Source organism: Sturnira hondurensis, unplaced genomic scaffold (genome assembly GCF_014824575.4).
Source record: "Sturnira hondurensis isolate 20B ecotype Veracruz unplaced genomic scaffold, ASM1482457v3 Scaffold0021555, whole genome shotgun sequence".
Taxonomy (NCBI): Eukaryota; Metazoa; Chordata; class Mammalia; order Chiroptera; family Phyllostomidae; genus Sturnira; species Sturnira hondurensis.
This window is the reverse complement of record NW_028094186.1, coordinates 369,119-387,875: the sequence shown is the minus strand read 5'-3', so window position 1 is coordinate 387,875 and position 18,757 is coordinate 369,119. Positions and strand designations below refer to the sequence as shown.

Sequence of the window (18,757 nt, the reverse complement as noted above, 5' to 3'; positions counted from 1 at the left end):
GTAGCAGACCCAACTGAAACTGTAGGTTAGGGCCAGGTTAAGCCTTTTCGACTTTATCCTGTGGCAGGAGCCTTTGAAAGCTATTAAGCAAGGGTGTGGCTGATCACACAGTGATTCAGCCAAGGTCACACTGTTCTGCTTCCTGAGGCTCCCTACTCCACCTCCCTTTCCTTCCACGAGCTCTTCCTTCTTTGCCCACAGAGGCCAAGCTCTGGCATGAATCTAAATCACGAGCACAGACATGATCACCTACCCTGCCCACTCTGCCCACCCTGCCACCCATACCCCCTCCCAGATCAGTGGTCTCCAGAGGCTGAACATTCAGAATCTCAACATGTAACACCTGGTAAGGGCTGGCGCAGCCCTCCCAGCACAGATACCCCCTCACAGGGATTTAAAGGGCAGAGCTTGTATAAAAATCAGCCCACTCCAGATTGAATCGTTTCTTCCACCACGCCCCCCCTGCTCATTCCTTCCTCCTGTAATGAAATGTAAGCAGTCTGTTGGTGGGGGAAGAGGGCTTGGAGGCAGAAGAAGAGGAGGCTTCAAGACAGAACCTAGGGTGCTGGTTTCAGCAGCACATATACTAAAATTGGAACAATACAGAGAAGATTAGCATGGCCCCTGCTCAAGGGTGACACGCACATTCGTGAAGCGTTCCATGTTTTTGTATTCCAAGTCATGAAATCCAAAGACCTACAGCCAAGATTGCTCTATCCAGCAAAGCTTTCATTTAGAATGGAAGGGCCAATAAAGTGCTTCTCAGATAAGGTCAAGTTAAAGGAGATCATCATCACCAAGCCCTTATTGTATGAAATGTTAAAGGGACTTATCTAAGAAAAAGAAGATAAAAATATGAACAGTAGGGCCCTGGCTGGTGTAGCTCAGTGGATTGAGCACAGGCCTGCGAACCAGACGATCGCGGTTCGATTCCCAGTCAGGGCACATGCCTGGGTTGCAGGCCAGTTCCCAGCAGGGTACTCACAAGAGGCAACCATACATTGATATTTCTCTCCTTCCCTCCCCCTCTAAAGATAAATAAATAAAATAAAATAAATATAAACAGTGATAGGACAGCAAACTCAAAGTCATTGACAACCACACCTAAAACAAAAGCAAACTAAGCAGACAGCTAGATCAGGAGCAGAGTCACAGAAATGGAGATCACATGGAGGACTAGCAACAGGGGAGTGGGAGGAAGAGAAGGGGGAAAAGGTACAGAGAATAAGTAGCATAGATGGTAGGTAGAAAATAGACAGGGGGAGGGCAAGAATAGTATGGGAAATGTAGAAGCCAAAGAACTTGTGACACATGGACATGAACTAAAGAGCGGGAATGTGAGGGGAGGGGTGTGCAGGGTGGAGGGGAATGAAGGGGGGAATGGGACAACTGTCATGGCATAATCAATAAAATATATATTTTTAAAAGACAGAGCTTATGGTATCAGGACTCCAGGAAAATCATCTATTATCAATTTCTCCTTAGCAGGCCCACTTGGAAACACAAACACGTCCAGGTCAGGTGCTAAGGGAAGGAAAAGAGAGGAGAGAAAAAGGAAGTGAAGGAATGAATGTACGAAGTACACTTTTCCTACCAGCAGTCTAACTATGAGAATTCAATGCTAGAATGTATCAGATTCTCACACCTCAATGAAACCAGTTTTCTCCACTTTGTGTCTTTTATCTTTCCAGGGGGAGAAGAAAAGGCGAACACTATTAAGCAGTCTCTCGACAGCGACTACGTACTCGCACACCCATTTCACAGGTGAGAGCCTGCGGCGTGCGTGCGAAGGCTGCACAGCTGCTAAGTGGCAGAGCGGGGGGGGGGGGGGGGNCCCCCCCCCCCCCCCCCCCCCCCCCCCCCCAGAAGAAGGCCAGTGCGACTCTTCAGAAGCTTGGACTCAAAAAATGACTTGGGGAATTTCTCCTTTTAGGGGAAGAGGAAATGGTTTTATGGTAAAATCCAATTTTTTTACTGGGTACCCAGCTCCCATTCCTGCCATGGCTAGAGTGGCCAGAGCATGCAGAGAACCTTTCAACCTTAGAGACTTGCCCTTATTTTGCCAAAGGGTGTGCCCCCCACCATATTACTCCCTCACTTCATTTGGGTCTCTGCCTAAAAATTAGACAGGCCTTCCCCAATCACCCTATATCCAAAGAGCAGCCTCTATCACCCACATCCCTTTACAGTGTCTCATCTATCTTCATAGCACCTACCATATCTTGACATATTTATACATACTTGACCCTTGAACAACATGGATTTGAACCTTGTGGGTCCACTGATACACAGATTTAAACTGTACTTATTTCTCTGCTTATCGTGTCTCCACCTACTAGACCTTAAACTCCAGGAGGACAAGGACAAGGCTTGGTTCCCTGCTGGAATCCTAGAGTCTAACACAGAGTCGGTCCCTAATGTGTCGAGTGAATAAAACGGGGAAATCTACTTTCTTCCACTAAGAAATCCCCATCAGCTGCTAACTTCCTCTCCCCCTTAGAAGCCTCACTCCTTTGCTCTCCCTTTAGAGACTGTTTCTCCCTCACCTCCCCCAGCTTAAGGATTGACACAGCCCCTTGTGCAGCTGCTCCAGCCAGAAACCAGAAGCCATCCTCAATTCCTTTCTTTCTGGAAAGAAAGAAACCCCCAGTTTCCAATTCATCAGCTCTGGTCCATTTCTGCCTCCTAAACTGTCTCCCAAATCTTCCATGTTTCCCAAGCCTTGCTGTGTTCCCTCTACCAGGCAGCCCTCCTTTCTTGCCTGGGTTGCAGCATCAGCCTCATCACCAGTCTTTACCACCAGTGTGGCCCCTGCCATTCAGTCTCCACATTGCAATCAGAGTGATTGGTCTAAAAGCTCAAATTGTCTGGGCAAACACTCTGTTGAGTTTGCCCAGTGGCACTGATGTGGCACTGATGTGGCACTCAGTGGCCTGATATGAAGTCTAGGATCTTAAAGTGGTTTACAAGGCCCTCCCCTGACTGGCCGAAGCCTCACTTTTAACCGTACTCTGCTCCTGCCTGATTGAACCATCCGTGCTCATGTCTCCAGTGCGTTCATGATATTTCTTTTGTCTGAAAACTCTGGCTGACTGCTCATCATTCTGGTCTTAGACTTAATGCCACTTTCTCCAGGGAGGCCTCCAACCTCATCCATCCCACCAGACTGGATTAGGAATCCCTAGTGTATAGAATGAGAACATCTTCCTCTCTCAGATGGATCCCAGTTGTGACCTGGTCTAATTTTCCATTCTTTTCCACTGCATTCCTGATGGATATCACTGATTGAAAAGCCTCCATTGCTTCTTCAATACCTCTTGCCCTTCAAGACCCTCTCAAATCCAGACTCATCCAGAAAACTTTCTGGGGGATGGAAAAAAAAAAGGCCACCTCTGAGTCAGAATGCCCCTAGCTCAAGTCCCACCTTTGCCATTTCCTAGAGTGACCTTTTGCCCGTCACTCTGCGTCTGAGAGCCTCAATTTCCTCTGTAAAATGGAGATGATAACATTAATACTCACCTCAGGGTTGTTATGAGTAAAATTGTAGATGTTAATGGACATTGTAAACACTGAAGTGTTTTGTAGACGTAAAGATGGTTATTATCTTTCCTGGCACTGCGCCCCTGCAGCACTCACAGGCCATGACCCCCACATTTTGAACTTAATAATAACCTGCCTCCAATTATCTGCTCTTGCTCCCGTGTGGTAGCCTGCTGTTTACCACCAGTGCAGACGCCAGCTGATATCATGTCTTCCACAGCTCTTCTGCAGCCCCTAGAGTTTAGAAACCACCGCCAACCAAATAGGTGTACGTTATTACTGTGATTAGAACTAACTGCCATTTATTAATCACCTATTACACACTAAGTACATGTTATTCATAATTTTCAAAACTATCCAAGATATAAGAATTTTCAAAAGACTTCATTTATTTATTTTTACAGAGAGGGGAAGGGAGGGAGAATGAGAGGGAGAGAAACGTTGATGTGTTAGAGAAACATTGATCAGTTGCCTCTTGCACATACTCCAACCTGGAACCAGGTCCACAACCCAGGCGTGTGCCCTGGCTGGGAATCAAACCGGCAACCTTTCAGTTCGCAGGCTAGTGTTCATTTCACTGAGCTACACCAGCCCAGGCAGGACTGATCAATTTTGACTTGTGAGTTAAGTTCAACTCCACCAAGAGGACAGTCCCAAAGTGTTGGTCCTACAGATGCAAAGGGTGAGAGATAATCAGGAAAAGCCCTGGGACATCTAGCAGTGTCAGCACTGAACTGCTGCCTACGTCTCTGTAAAGACAGTAGATGCGAGTGGGAGGATTGATGGCCAGATCACTCAGGGTAAGCAAAGTGGTAACCTCCCACTTTTCTATTCTCCTTGACTGAGAATTTGATCCAAGAGGAGATGTAGGCCTCACCGTTCACCACTAGGTGGCTCTATACAAGGAGACATACAAATCACCCAATTTAAATCATTCAACACGAATCATTAAAAGGGATTTTAGAGCAAGCAAAGGCCTCTTTTTACAGAAGAGATGTGAGGCCCAAAGAAGTTATCCAAGTTGCCCAGTGTCATGGGTGAATCAGTACTAGAGACCTGTTTCTGACAGGTCTGTCTGTTTCTGACTTCAGTGCACTTGACTTTTAATGCTCATCAAATCACTCCTAGATGCCTATCTCTACTCATGGTGTGATCTTACTCAAGTCACTGACATTTTCCGGAGCCTCAGTCTTTCTGTCCATAGATTAGAGGATTAGTCTAGATCTGTGATGTCAATATAGTATGGCTATTTATTTATTTATTTATTTGTTGTTTATTATTTTTATTAATTTATTTGAGAGAGAAAAAGAGATTTGTTGTTCCACTCATTCATGAATTCACTGGTTGAATGTACCCTGACCAGGGATTGAACCCACAACCTTGGTGTATCAGGACAATGCTCTAATCAACTGAGTTACTGGGCCAGGCCCTTAACTAAAATTTAAAATTCAGTTCTCAGTTACACTAGACATTTCAAATGCTCAATAGATAGTTGTGAATAGTGCCTATCATACTGGACAGCAGAGATTTACAACATTTCCATTATCACAGGTAGTTCTAATAGACAGTATCGGCTCATTCTTCCAGCTTTAGTATTCTATGGCTCTTCTGTGAGAGCACTGGAAGGTGTAGGATTAAATGCAGAAGGTTTCCCAGCTCTCAGCCTGAATTTCTAACCATATAGAGGCAGAAGAAAATAAAATAGAAGAAAGGTCCTCCCCTTATAAAGTTGACATTCTAATGGGACTAAGGATGAATGAAGTCCAAAAACCATATCTTCTCTGATCAAGGTACCTTAGGACAATTCGTCTTAAACTTTCTATACATATCCAGTTTAAATGCAGTTGCTGATTCAGTAGGTCTATGATGAAGCTTATGAACCTACACTTCTAACAAACTCTGTATTGATACTAATGTTGCTGGTGATAATGCATTTTAACTAGCAAGGGTTTGGAGAATTTTGTGAAAAGACAAAATTGGTATTTGTGTGTCAACTAAAATAATATGTTTATATCAGGGATCTTCCTGGGAAGCCAGGGTTCAAATGTCACTCTTCAGTAACCCTTTCTTCACGCCTCAGAACTAGGTTAGGGAAGCTCTTATGGGCCACTGTCATTCCTCGTACATCCCCTAGCCTGGGACCATTCATGCTACATTGCCTTTCCTTTTTAAATCTTGGCCTTCGTCTTCCCGATGGGGCCACAACCTGGGTCAGTCTCATTCACTATGGCACCCACCCACGACCAGCACAGTGTCTGGCAATTGGAGCTTTGAGAGTTATTTATATGTCTCCTTCATATGTTTTCAATAAAAGTGCTTTACCAGATATGCGATTAGCAAATCTTTTCTCTATCTGTGACTTGTCTATTCATGTCACAGTAACTTTGTAAGAACAGAAGTTCTTAATTTTTATGAAGTCCAGTTCACCATGTTTTTCATTATGGACCATGCCTTGTTGCCATACCTAAGGAACCATTGCCCAACTCAAAGTCATAAAACTTTGCTCTTGCATTTTTGCCTGGGAGTTTGTAGTTTTAGGTACTACATTTAAGTTTACGAGCCATTTTAAGTTAATTCTTATATATGGTACAAAGGTATAGATCAGGATTCATATTTTTGCATATTATAATCAATTGTTCCAGATGTCTACATTGAAAAGACTATCTTTTCTCCATTGAATAGTCTTTGCTCCTGTGTAAATGATAGTGAAATATAGTCAGTTCACTATATTTGCATGGATTTATTTCTAGGTTCTCTGTTCTGTTCCATTGATCTGTTTGTCTATTTCACCAATACCACATTGTCTTGATTATTATAGCTTTATAGTAAGTCTTGAAGTTTCATAGTGTTATTCTCTGATTTGCTAGTTTTTAAAATTTGAGTTTCATCATTTCAATCTGTTCCACATGCATACTGCTGATTTCTCCTTATAATTCTTGTCGAGTGGATGGTGGCACATGACATACCCTACTGACAGAGGCGTAGAGAAGCTAAATAACATGCTCCCCCAACAGGTCACAGAATCCTGGCTTTCCAGAGCCTGGATGCACTAACCTACTGGGAAGGGAACTTTGCTCTGTTGTCTGCAAGGTTAACCACTGTCCCCCATTACACATGAAAACATCGGGATTCTATTTGATCCATTTTTTGTGAGCTTGAATAGCAGGAGTCATTTCCCTGATTTTCATCGATCCTGGGAACACTGGTACCACTGAGAGTCTGACCATATAAAACTGGGTTTGACCCTTGGATTTTGTGTTCTGCCAAAACTATGGAAGATTACTCCTGGTTGGCTAATCCAATGTCTGTTTATTGACCTCTTTTCCTTTGCCCCTCCTGGCAATGCAGAGGCTGGAAATGCTAGACAATCACTTTTCAGACTTTTCCAGACCTACCCTAAAGGTGGTTACAAGACAGCTCTGGCTAGTGAGATATAAGCAGAAATCCATTGAGGGGCTTCTAAAAAGCTTTTGCTTTCTTAATATAAGGGAGCTAGTGCTGCTTCCCCTTTCCTATTCTTTTTTTTTAAGATTTTTTTTTAAATTTTCAGAGAAAAGGGAAGGGAGAGAAAAAGAGAGGAAGAGAAATATCAATGTGTGGTTGCCTCTTGCATGCCCCCTACTGGGGACCTGGCCTGCAACACAGGCATGTGCCCTGACTGGGAATCGAACCAGCAACCCTTTGATTCTCAGGCCGGTACTCAATCCCCTGAGTCACACCAGCCAGGGCCCCTTCCCTATTCTTCATGCCTTGAACATAGATTTGATGCTTAGTGCTGCAGAAATCATTTTGTCACCACAGAGAAAAACCGAGGATGCTGGAGCAGGAAAAAAAAAGAAATGAATTATGTTACAACAATCATCTACCTCAGGACTTCTTGTTATGTGAGAAAACTCAACCTCGTGGGTTAAAGCCACTACTGATCAGGTTATGTATCGCTTGCAACTGAAAACAGTCTCAACCATTCTACTAACTATTCTAGTGGGGCCATCACTGTGTAGACATTTGTAAAATGTTTCTTTTGGAAATGCCATAGGGTCCCTTTTTGTTTGTTTGTTTTAAAGATTTTATATATTTTTAGAGAGGAGAAGGGAGGGAGAAAGTCAAGAAACAACAATGTGTGGTTGCCTCTCGAGCAACCTGGGGACCTGGCCTGCAACCCAGGCATGTGCCCTAGACTGAGAATCAAACTGGTGACTCCTTGGTTCACAGGCTGGCACTCAATCCACAGAGCCACACTGGCCAGGGCGCCATAAGATTCCCTGATGTAATCTCTTGAATATTCCCACTAGTGGCAATCTTTGCCCCTTCATTGGCATAATTGAAAGGAAATGGAGACCTTTCACTTAGGAAAGAGAAGACACAGTGGGGATATGAGAGATGTATTCATTATCTGAAGTTTTTTAAGGGTAAAAGGGGTCATTACGACTACCACTCCTGCTACCTCTCACCACATTGGCTCAGGGCTTTACAGTTTGCATACATGTCACCTCATTTAATATTCAAATCTATGTTGCTACAGAGAACAGAGTTGAGACAAATAAGTGGAAGATCTTTATTATTAAGAACTGCCTATTGATCAGAGCAGTGCAAATAAGAAAATGTGTTGCCCTGAGAGACAGAACTTATTTTCTCAAAAAGGACTGAACAGAAAACCGAAGGTGCTGAGCAGGGAGCAGATTAGGGCCCACTTGACTCTAAATTTCAGACCCAAGGCTGGGGTATGAGATTGGCCAGTTCTTTATTAGTCTAGCTAAGTCAGGTTTTAGAGAAGGAACAGAAGATCGGCAAGACAAATGGGAATTAGAGAGTGATTCCAAGTAGAGGTAACAGCTGCATGCAGGTGCTGTGTGTTTAAAATGAACTTGGATACTCCTGATGGACCAGTTGGACTGGACAGAGAAGCAGGCTCCTAGCAATTTGTGGCTTTAGACAAGTCACCCAATTGTTCTTTACCCAGTTTTCTCCTGGGTAAAGTAAAGGTACTAACTGAATTCAGTGGGTCTCAACTTTTACTAATAGTGACCTGGACCGTACTCCCAAAGGCTTTGCAACCACAAATTTTAGGAACAATAAAAGTGGTACCTGTTCATTACCATAGTACAGATATGGACCTTTAACTTTTAGACAGGCCTGTGTCAAGATGGATTTTTGTCCCCTCACTTAAACTTTAAGAATTTTAAAACCGTTTCATTGTAAACTATTTCAAACATTTAGGAAAGTACAGATAATAATAGTGATGTTTTAATTTTTAATTTATTTTAAAGGTTTAATTTATTTATTTGTAGAGAGGGGAAAGGGAGGGAGAAAGAAGAAGAGAGACATTGATCGGTTGCCTCTTACACGCCCTCAACCAGGGACCTGGCCTGAAACCCAGGCATGTGCCCTGACTAGGAATTGAACCTGCAACCTTCCAGTTAGTTCACGGGCTGGTGCTCAGTCCACCTAGCCATACCACCAAGGGCTATAGTGATGTTTCAGAGAAAGAGAGGAAGGGAGAAGGAGAGAGAGAGAAGGAGAGAGAGAGGGAGGGAGAGAGAGAAAAAAACATCAATTTGTTGTTCCACTTATTTATGCATTCATTGGTTGATGTGCCCTGATCGCCTGGGGATCAAATCAGAGAATATTGGAATTGGTCACTTAATTAAATACCTACACAATACAATAATTGCTTCTACAGTGTCCTAGACAGATGATTGTACATCCTATACCTGAATATTACCAATGAGAGAGAGCTCACAACCTTCCAGAGTAATTCAGCTCCATTGATTAGAAAGTTCTCCCTTAAATTGATCTGAAAACACACAGGGCTGGCAGGGGTGTCTGATTCTGAACTTAACCTTCCTGTGAATCTCTGTGAGAATAATACCTAACTCATAAGGTAGTTGTGAGGATCAAATAAGTTAATGTCTGTGAATGTATATGTGTGTGCATAGATGTATGTGTATATTGTATATGCATAATTTACTCACATATATATAGAAAAGAGAGTTCATGAAAGAACAAGTGAGTTCCTCGTAGAAAATAATCAATAAATAGTGGCTGTAGCTATTATTAATATCCTTTCTCTTCCTATCATCCACTCCCTTCCAGCAAAAGTTCATTCTGACAACAAATATTTACTGTGTCTGCTCTATGCCAAAGAGTGTTCTAGAAGTCACAGAAATCTCACCCACACTTCTTTGTTGGTATTTCTAAGATCCTCTATGGCAATACCAGCATAGAATGAGCACTTAAAACACTCTGTTGGATCCACTGAGGCTGTGGATTCAAATAATCTGGATTTTTATACCAACTGTACAACTTTCTAGCTATGGGATTTGTGAGAGTATTACTTAATTCACTAATAAGCACTTACCTCCCATGGTAAATATTCAATAAATGTTAGCTGGTGTTCAGTTTAATTGACCCAGTGACCATAACCAGGGTTTCAGCTGAACCCGGGCAGCTGTGGATAGATGATCTCCAAGCTTTCTTCTACGCCCAAAGTTTATGACTTGTTATATTCAGTGGTACATATGCGGGGGAGAGATCAGGAGAAATGACCCACAACATTTTCAGGAGAAAGGCATTTCACAAAGCTAATTTCACAAGGGTAGGTTCTTACTCCTCCAAATAGGGAGACATTACCTTTTGGGAGCTGCAGACTAATTCATAATCTTCTTTCTAATCAAATAATTTTAATCAAGTTAACAATAAGTAGTATAAATGCAATTACATGAAAAGCCCCATGTTTTACATGTTTAAATTGTTCTTTATTGTCTTATAAGGTGTTGAAGGGGAGACCCACGCCTGAATACCCTTTCTAGTGGTGGAATAAAGTACGCGTTGTTCTGGAATGCCACTCATGTTGAATTTACACTTTGTCCAGTGAATTTACGAGCCGTAGATGTATGGAGGATCAGCAGTTATACCACAAGGCCAACAGTAGTATTCAGGGGGCACCATGCTTCATCCACATCACAGAATGTATTTTCACCATTCTTTTCCAGAATATGTCTCACCCATCCATGAAGACCAAAAAAACTGCTCGCTGTCTTCATAGTATTTGTTGCCATATTTGTTTCTTCCTACTAATGTGACAATGCTCACATCATCTGCCCTGAAGAGAATTCATAGATGGCCTCAGAGGCCATTGTAGCCACTGACCTGCTGCGGCCCTTGCTGCACTTCAGCAAGGAGCTGAACCCACAGGAACTTCAGGCCTGACTCCTGGCTGAGCTGTTCAGAATGCACTGAGAGGAAGTAAGCACTTAACTGTAGGGAGATAGAAGAAGAAAGAAACAAGCAACTCATGGAATGATAAACATGGGACAAACACTATAAATACTAGATATGTACAGTTATGCGCCACATAATGATGTTTTATTGCCACAAACTCAGCAATTGATCCCATAAGATTTTAATGGAGCTGAAAAATTCCTATTGCCCAGTGAGGTCTTAGCCAGCGGTAACTTTGTAGCACAGTACATTACTCATGAGTTTGTGGTGATGCTCTGGTTGAATGTTTATTTCTTCCTTCTGGTCCAAATCGTTGATTCGAGTTCTGGTTTCCTTCCCTTCACTGTTGGTTCCCTGTACATTTCCCTGTATTTCATTGTGCAGAGCCTTCACTTTTTCCTCTGTTTTGTGACTGTACTCAACCATTTCCCTGAGCATCCTGATTACCAGTGTTTTGAACTCTGCATCTGATAGGTTGGCTATCTCTTCCTCACTTAGTTCTGCTTTTGGAGCTTTGATCTGTTCTTTCACTTGGGCCATTTTTTTGTTGTTGTTCTGGCACACCTGTTATGTTACAAGGAGTGGGGCCTTAGGTATTTGCCAGGGTGAGGCAACTTACATGATGCAGAGTGGCCGCTATATGTGGGGGAGGGGTCAGAAAGGGAACAGTGCTGCTTGCTTGGCTCTTGGCCCACTTTCAGTCATTTCCCCTATTACCCACAAGCAAATTGGGCCCTCATGGTACTGGTTCCTGATGGGTGGGTTTGTGTACATTGTAGGACCCTGTGGGTCTCTACAATGAACACTCCTTTGAGGCTGGGAGTTTCTCCCACCGCTGCAACCTCCACAGGTTTTTACAGTCAGAGGTTTAGAGGCTTTGTTTTTCCACACTGGAACCCTGGGTTGTGCTGTCTGTCTTCATCCTTAATTGTTCCTCCTGGTTTACCCACATGCAAATGTGGGACCACCAACTCCTCCAGCTGTTGCCTTACCACTATCCTCTCCATCCCTCCTACCAGTCTGAATGAATGTTTCTTCTTCAACTCCTTAGTTGTTGGATTTCCATACAGTTCAATTTTTCTGGCAGTCTGTTTTTTGTTTTGTTTTGTTTTGAATTTGTTTTTTTGTTTGTTCTTGGCCGCACAAACTTAGTGTTTATTTATTTGTTTATTTATTTAAAATGTATTGTATTGATTATACCATTAAAGTTGTTCTATTCCCCCCTTCATTCCCCTCCACCATACACACCCCTCCCCCTTTAGTTTATGACCACGTGTCTCAAGTTCACTAGATTCTTTATTTCCCCTACTATTATTGCCATTCCCCCTATTTTCTACCTACTGTCTATGCTACTTTCTGTACTCTCCCCCCTCTCCTCCTCCCACTCCCCTGTTGCTAACCCTCCATGTGATCTCCATTTCTATGGTTCCGCTCCTGATCTAGCCATCTTCTTGGTTTCCTTTTGTTTTAGGTGTGGTTGTTAATAACTGTGAGTTTGCTGTCCTTTCACTATTCATATTTTTTATCTTCTTTTTCTTATATAAGTCCCTTTAACATTGCATATAAAAAGGGCTTGGTGATGATGAACTCCTTGAACTTGACCTTATCTGAGAAGCACTTTATCTGCCCTTCCATTCTAAATGAAAGCTTTGCTGGATAAAGCAGTCTTGGATGTAGGTCTTTGGATTTCATGACTTGGAATACTTCTTTCCAGCCCCTTCTTGCCTGTAAGGTCTCTTTTGAGAAATCCGCTGAAACTCTGATGGGAACTCCTTTGTAGGTGACTGTCCCCTTATCTCTTGCTGCTTCTAGGATTCTCTCCTTCATTTTAATCTTGGCTAATGTAATGATGATGTGCCTTAGTGTGTTCCTTCTTGGGTCCAACTTCTTTGGGACTTTCTGAGCTTCCTGGATTTCCTGGAAGTCTATTTCCTTTGCCAGACTAGGGAAGTTCTCCTTTATTATTTGTTCAAATAAGTTTTCCACTCATGGCTGTTTCTTTTCCCCTTCTGGTACCCCTATAATTCAGATGTTGGAACATTTAAAGATGTCCTGGAGGTTCCTAAGCCCCTCCTCATTTTTTTGAATTTTTGTAACTTCACTTTTTCCTGTTTGGTCATTTCTTCCTTCCTTCTGGTCCACCCCCTTGATTTGAGTCCCAGTTTCCTTTCCATCACTGTTGGTTTCCTGTGCATTTCCTTTCATTTCAAGTAGTTTAGCCTTCATATGTTCCTCTAATTTGTGGCTAAAATCAACCAGTTCTGTGAACATCCTGATCACCAGTGTCTTGAATTGTGCATCTGAGAGGTTCGCTATTTCCTGATCACTTAGAGTTATCAGCTCTGGGGCTTTGAGTTCTTCTTGAGCCATATTTTGGACTGTTTGTGCCTGTTATGTATGAGGAGCAGAGCCCTAGGTGTTCGTTCACCAGGGCCGGGCCACTCAGTCGCTGGGTTGTGATGTTGTATGTGGGGGCGGACCCCCTCTGCTGGCTCCCATCACCACCTCGGGCCGCACGGGCCACACAGACCGTCCAACTGTGCACAAATGTGCGACCTCGGTCAGCCCGCTGCTGAGTTCGCTGCTGGGGGCTGTGCGGTCCACCTCATTGCTCACTTCCCTGCTGGTTTATCTGCGTGTGAATGTGTGACTGCAGCCAGCCCCCCACCCTGAGGCCTCACTGGGTCAGCCCAACTGGGGGCTGCCTGGGTGCCTGGGGTCAGGGGATCTTTCTCGCCTGTCCCCGATCTGCTGCTGGCTCCACCCCTCTTAACGGTCCCGGTTGAACGGTTCGTTGTTGTTGGACTTCTGTATAGTTCAATTTTCTGTTCTTTGGCTGCGTCTTTGTTCTCCAAACCTTTGTTGTAGTCAAACTTGGTTGTGGGAAAAGGCACAGTGTTTCCACCTACACCTCCATCTTGGCGGAAGTCCCTGTTTTTAATTTGTTATTGTCTTTCTTTTGGTTGTGCAAAGAGGTGAAGTGTATCTACCTATGCCTCCATCTAGGCTGGAAGTTCCCATGTGGTGATACTGGTGTAAACAAACCTACTGCACTGCTGGTAATATGAAAGTATAGCACATACAGTTTTATGTATAGTGCATAACACTTGATAATGATAAACAACTGTCACTGTCAGGATGGGCGGGGTAGGACAAAATGGCGGCTGAACCACAACCTGGAAAAGATGGCTGACGTCAAACCAGAGAGCCGAAAGGGCGGGCTTTATCCGCATAGCAACCTGAGCCCGAGGAGAACCACCAATGATATATTGCCACTTTGTTCAAAGGGGACCAATCCCCATCTCCCACGAAGAGAGCAACCAAAATAAAACCGCGCCATATTCCCCTCTTGGGCACGACTTCCCCAGCCACACTATGTGGGCCAGGAAACCGCGCTCAGGTGCGCAAACCCCAGTAAAGCTCTATACTGCCCAACTTTGTGGCTGATTGGCATTGCTTCCTCCGCGGAGCCTAAGAAAACCTTTCATTTGGTGATGAAACCCGGGAGGAGGAGTTGTCTGCGGAAGACCGCTCCTCTCCCTACTCCCCGAGGAGGCCTCGTGGCCACCCCACCAGTCCAGACAAAGAACCAAGGTAAGTGCCGTTGCCCTTAAGTTTCTGGTCCCCGAACACTGATTCCGGGCCCAGCTGCTGGGAGAGACTGCTCTCCACCAAATCGCAGCGCTGCGTCGCGGTAACCCTTCTGGGAGAGGCTGCCCTCCCTCCACTGAGAGGCTCTGGGCACTGGAGGAGACGTCCCTGGGCCTAGATTCCCATTTTTACTGACTGGATCAGCAGATTGGGTTGAGGGACGCTGATTCCCATCTGCTGCTCCTCGTGGGACCAGGAATGGGGGAGCAGGAGTTCGAACCAGACCCTAAGTCACCTCTAGGGTGCCTCCTGAAAAATTTGCCAACAATTGATCCTGGCCACAAGCAAAACTGGCTGATTTTTCTCTCCACTATGGCCTGGACATTATATCAGCTCGATAATTGTGAAACCTGACCTCCTAAAGGCACTTTCGATTTCGTTACCCTTACTGACCTAGATAATTTTTGCAGATGCATTGGTAAATGGTCTAAGGTCCCCTACATTCAGGGCTTTTGACCCTTGTGCTCCCGCCCGGATCTGTGCACCCAGTACTCCACAACCCAAGTTCTTCTCAGCCAAGGGAATCCTGAAGCCGTCCGGTCTCCTAAACCTACTGTTCAAGAATCTCCCTCCTTCTCTGATTCCCCTGAAGATCTTGCTTCTCCTCCTCCTCCTCCTCCTTATCAGCTCCCACCAAGGGCTACTCCAGCCCTGGCCCTCCCCTCTCAACCAGATTCTCCCCCTCCCTCTGAAGACCTTTCTTCCCTGGTTAGCTCACATACTCACTCCCGCCTGAATCTAGAGCCCCTAGACTCCCCTATTTGCCCCCTCCGGGAAGTGGCGGGAGCAGAAGGTGTTGTTCGGGTCCGTGTCCCTTTTTCACTAACTAACCTCTCTTCAATTGAAAAACGCCTAGGCTCGTTCTCCACTAACCCTACCAATTTTATCAGGGAATTCCAGTACCTAGTCCAGGCTTATGTCCTCACATGGCATGACCTGCACATCATTTTAACTTCCACCATGACCCCAGTCGAGCGCTCCCGAGTCCAGACTGCAGCTAGGGCTCATGCAGACCAAACCCATGCCACCAGTCTCCTCATGTCAATAGGGGCTAAAGCTGTGCCAGAGGCAGAACCAGACTGGGACTACCAGGTAGGACAGGCGGGTCGAAGGCACCGCAACCAAACGGTCAAGTGCCTGATAGCAGGTATGCCCCAATCTGCCCAGAAAGCAGTCAATTACAATAAGCTCAGAGAGTTCACCCAAGGCCCCAGAGAAAATCTGGCATTGTTTCTCAACAGACTAACTGAGGCAATAGTGCTCCATAACCGCCCTGACCCGGCTTCTAACGCTGGGGCCACTGTCTTAGCTACTCACTTTATCTTCCAGTCGGCCCCAGATATTAGAAGGAAACTGAAAAAAGGCCCCCAACCCCCATTCAAGATCCGGTAAATATGGCATTTAAGGTTTTCAATAACTGAGAAGCAGAGGCTGAGGCTGCCCGCCAGGCTCGCCTACAGCAAAAGGTGCCTGCAAACCCAAGCCATGCTAGCAGCCCTGCGGCTGGCGGCAAACACCGGCACAGGGGCGAAGCCTAAGTCTGGGCCAAAGAATACCCCACCGGGAACCTATTTCTAGTGTGGCAAAGAAGGGCACTGGGCCCGCCAGTGTCCTCAACCTCAGCCACCAACAAAGCCTTGCCCAGATTGCCGACAGCTTGGCTACTGGAGGGATGCCTGTCCCCTTAGAGGCTTGTCCCTGGTGCCTCCACTCAGGGGACCAGCCGATCAAGGTGTGGACTCTTCCCTGGCTGCACCAGAACTTCTCGAACTCCGAGGCAATTGAAGCGGCCTGGACTCGAAGACCCCCATCACCCTCACTGAGCCCAGCGTAATGCTACAGGTAGCGGGTAAGTCCATCTCTTTCCTAGTGGACACGGGGGCTACCTACTCTGTTTTACCATCTTTTTCAGGACCTCTTACTCCTTCCCAGATCTCAGTCATGGGGGTTGATGGGACCCCGTCTCACCCGTGGCGAACCCTCCTGCTTAGCTGAGTCTGGATGGCTTTCCCTTTTCCCATTCATTCCTTGTCATACCCTCCTGCCCTATTCCACTTCTAGGACGGGATGTTCTCCAATTATTAAGCGCCACTCTTCAGATCATGCAAAACCCGACCCCTTCCTCCTCCCTTATCCTCCCATTATTAGAAAATCCAACTCCTCCTCCAGCTCTGCCCATTTCCCCTTCCCTTGTGAACCTACAAGTATGGGACACTTCTATCCCAACCGTGGCTTCTCATCACCCACCCCCCCAACCCGGTCGTCATCCACCTGAAAAGGCCTGATGTTTTCCCATCCCGACCCCAATTTCCTATCTCCCATGCAAACTTAAAAGGATTACAGCCTATCATCACCTGCCTCGCCTCCTAGACCAGAAATGGAAGACCTCTAGGCCCTCCCCTCTACGCCCCCTGACAGCAGGAAGTAGCTGGATCAAACACAGCACCCCTTATCAAAGAGGTTGGAATGTCAGAATGGGCGGGGTAGGACAAAATGGCGGCTGAACCACAACCTGGAAAAGATGGCTGACGTCAAACCAGAGAGCCGAAAGGGCGGGCTTTATCCGCATAGCAACCTGAGCCCGAGGAGAACCACCAATGATATATTGCCACTTTATTCAAAGGGGACCGATCCCCAGCTCCCACGAAGAGAGCCAACCAAAATAAAACCCCGCCATATTCCCTGCTTGGGCCCAACTTCCCCAGCCACACTATGTGGGCTGGGGAACCTCGCCTGGGTGCTCAAACCCCAATAAAGCTCTATACTGCCCATCTTTGTGGCTGATTGGCATTTCTTCCTCGGCAGAGCCTAAGAAAACCTTTCAGTCACATGTTTATGTGGTTACTGTACTAAACTTTTTATTACTATTTAAGAGTGTACTCTTTCTATTTATAAAAAAACATTTGCTGTAAAACAGTATGTCATGTTGCTCTGGTAGTAGAAGCCTCACACATCTCCAGTTTACCATGTATCTTGATTTATTTTCTCTCGTGCTTGATTTAATCTCATATTGTCTTGTATAATAATATGCTGTACAGGCTTGTAGCCTAGAGGCAAGAGGCTGTAAACATGTAGCCTAGGTGTGTGGGCTATACCAAGTAGGTTTATAATGTTTGAACAATGACAAAATCAGCTAACAAGACATTTCTCATTATGTATTCCTATCATTAAGCATCACATGACTGTATATCCAGTCCTTTTAAGGATACAGCATGGGGGGGGTGCTTGGTTCTCACTTGAGGGACAGGTAAGCGTTCAAAAGCTCGGACTAAGGAGCGGGGGCATAAGGGGATTAAATTGTAATGGAAAAATGGTATTTTTTCCATTACCATTTAATGGAGTAAAAGAAGATCAAACAAAAAACGAAAACTCAAACTCTAGAGTCAGGCAGATCTGGGTTTGAACATCTACTTGGTTCCTTGTGAGCTCTGAGACACCAGGACAGTTGTTTTTACCCTCTTTATGCCTCAGCTTCATCTGCTGCAAAATACAGTAACAGTTCCTATATAAGGAACTGTACTCAGCATAGTGCTGACATAGGAAATGCTCAATAAAAGCAAAGGACTGTTATTATACAACAAATTGCACCCTATAGGTGAGTGACAAGTTTCCATTCTCAGAAGATAACACTGTCTTCCTTTTCTGACTTGAGGCCCTTCATGGGTGGGGCCTGGTTAAGCATAATGCCCCTTTTGTCACCTTGGGAGCTTCCTGAGAAAGGAGGTAAAGAGACTGGAACTGCTTCTCTTCATGGGAAGTGGGAACAGCAGTGCCTCCACCAGTCTCAGGTTTATCTTATCTCTTCTATCAGCCTGAGGGTTCCCAGAGAGAGTGTGGCTGGCTCCCCTTTAGGCCACTCCGTGTAGAATTGACTCCTTTTTCTTCTCTTCCTTCATGCCCTGGAGACAAGAGTGAAGAATGTGCAGCCTCCCAGGGGAGGATGGAGTATGCTGAGCTTGGCTCTGAGGCCCTAGTCTAGGGGTCCCACAATTCTGGGGCTCCTCTTGGGAGACAGCATGGGGCTCTGGGGAGCCAGGGGCAAGCATTAGGTATGTCACAGAAGCGACTTGGGGGAGCATTTTACGTGGATGTAGGGTGGGAGGTGCGTCTGAGTAACTAAGGGCAACTGGGTGGGGTGAGCCCACGCTCCAGAAACTCTTCCACAGAGAAAAACTACGACTCCCAGGATGCCCAGGGCACTTAGTCTTGCTTTCCCGCCCACTGGCTGCCGGTCCGGCGAGCGGCAAAGCGGATTGGTCGCGGCGGTGCGGGTCTCCCCCACTAGCATGTTAGTAGGCGCCGCCGGCAGCAGACGTTGACCGCGCGCGAGTGGTGGGGTAACCCA

At 45.4% G+C, this 18,757-nt stretch overlaps 1 non-coding gene across 1 annotated transcript; it reads left to right on the top strand.

The window, feature by feature from the left end:
• The first annotated feature begins 562 nt into the window (after positions 1 to 562).
• Positions 563 to 669, top strand: LOC118977867 (U6 spliceosomal RNA). The gene has a single exon (XR_005064623.1). It is a non-coding gene; the product is annotated as a U6 spliceosomal RNA (small nuclear RNA).
• The last annotated feature ends 18,088 nt before the right edge of the window (positions 670 to 18,757 follow it).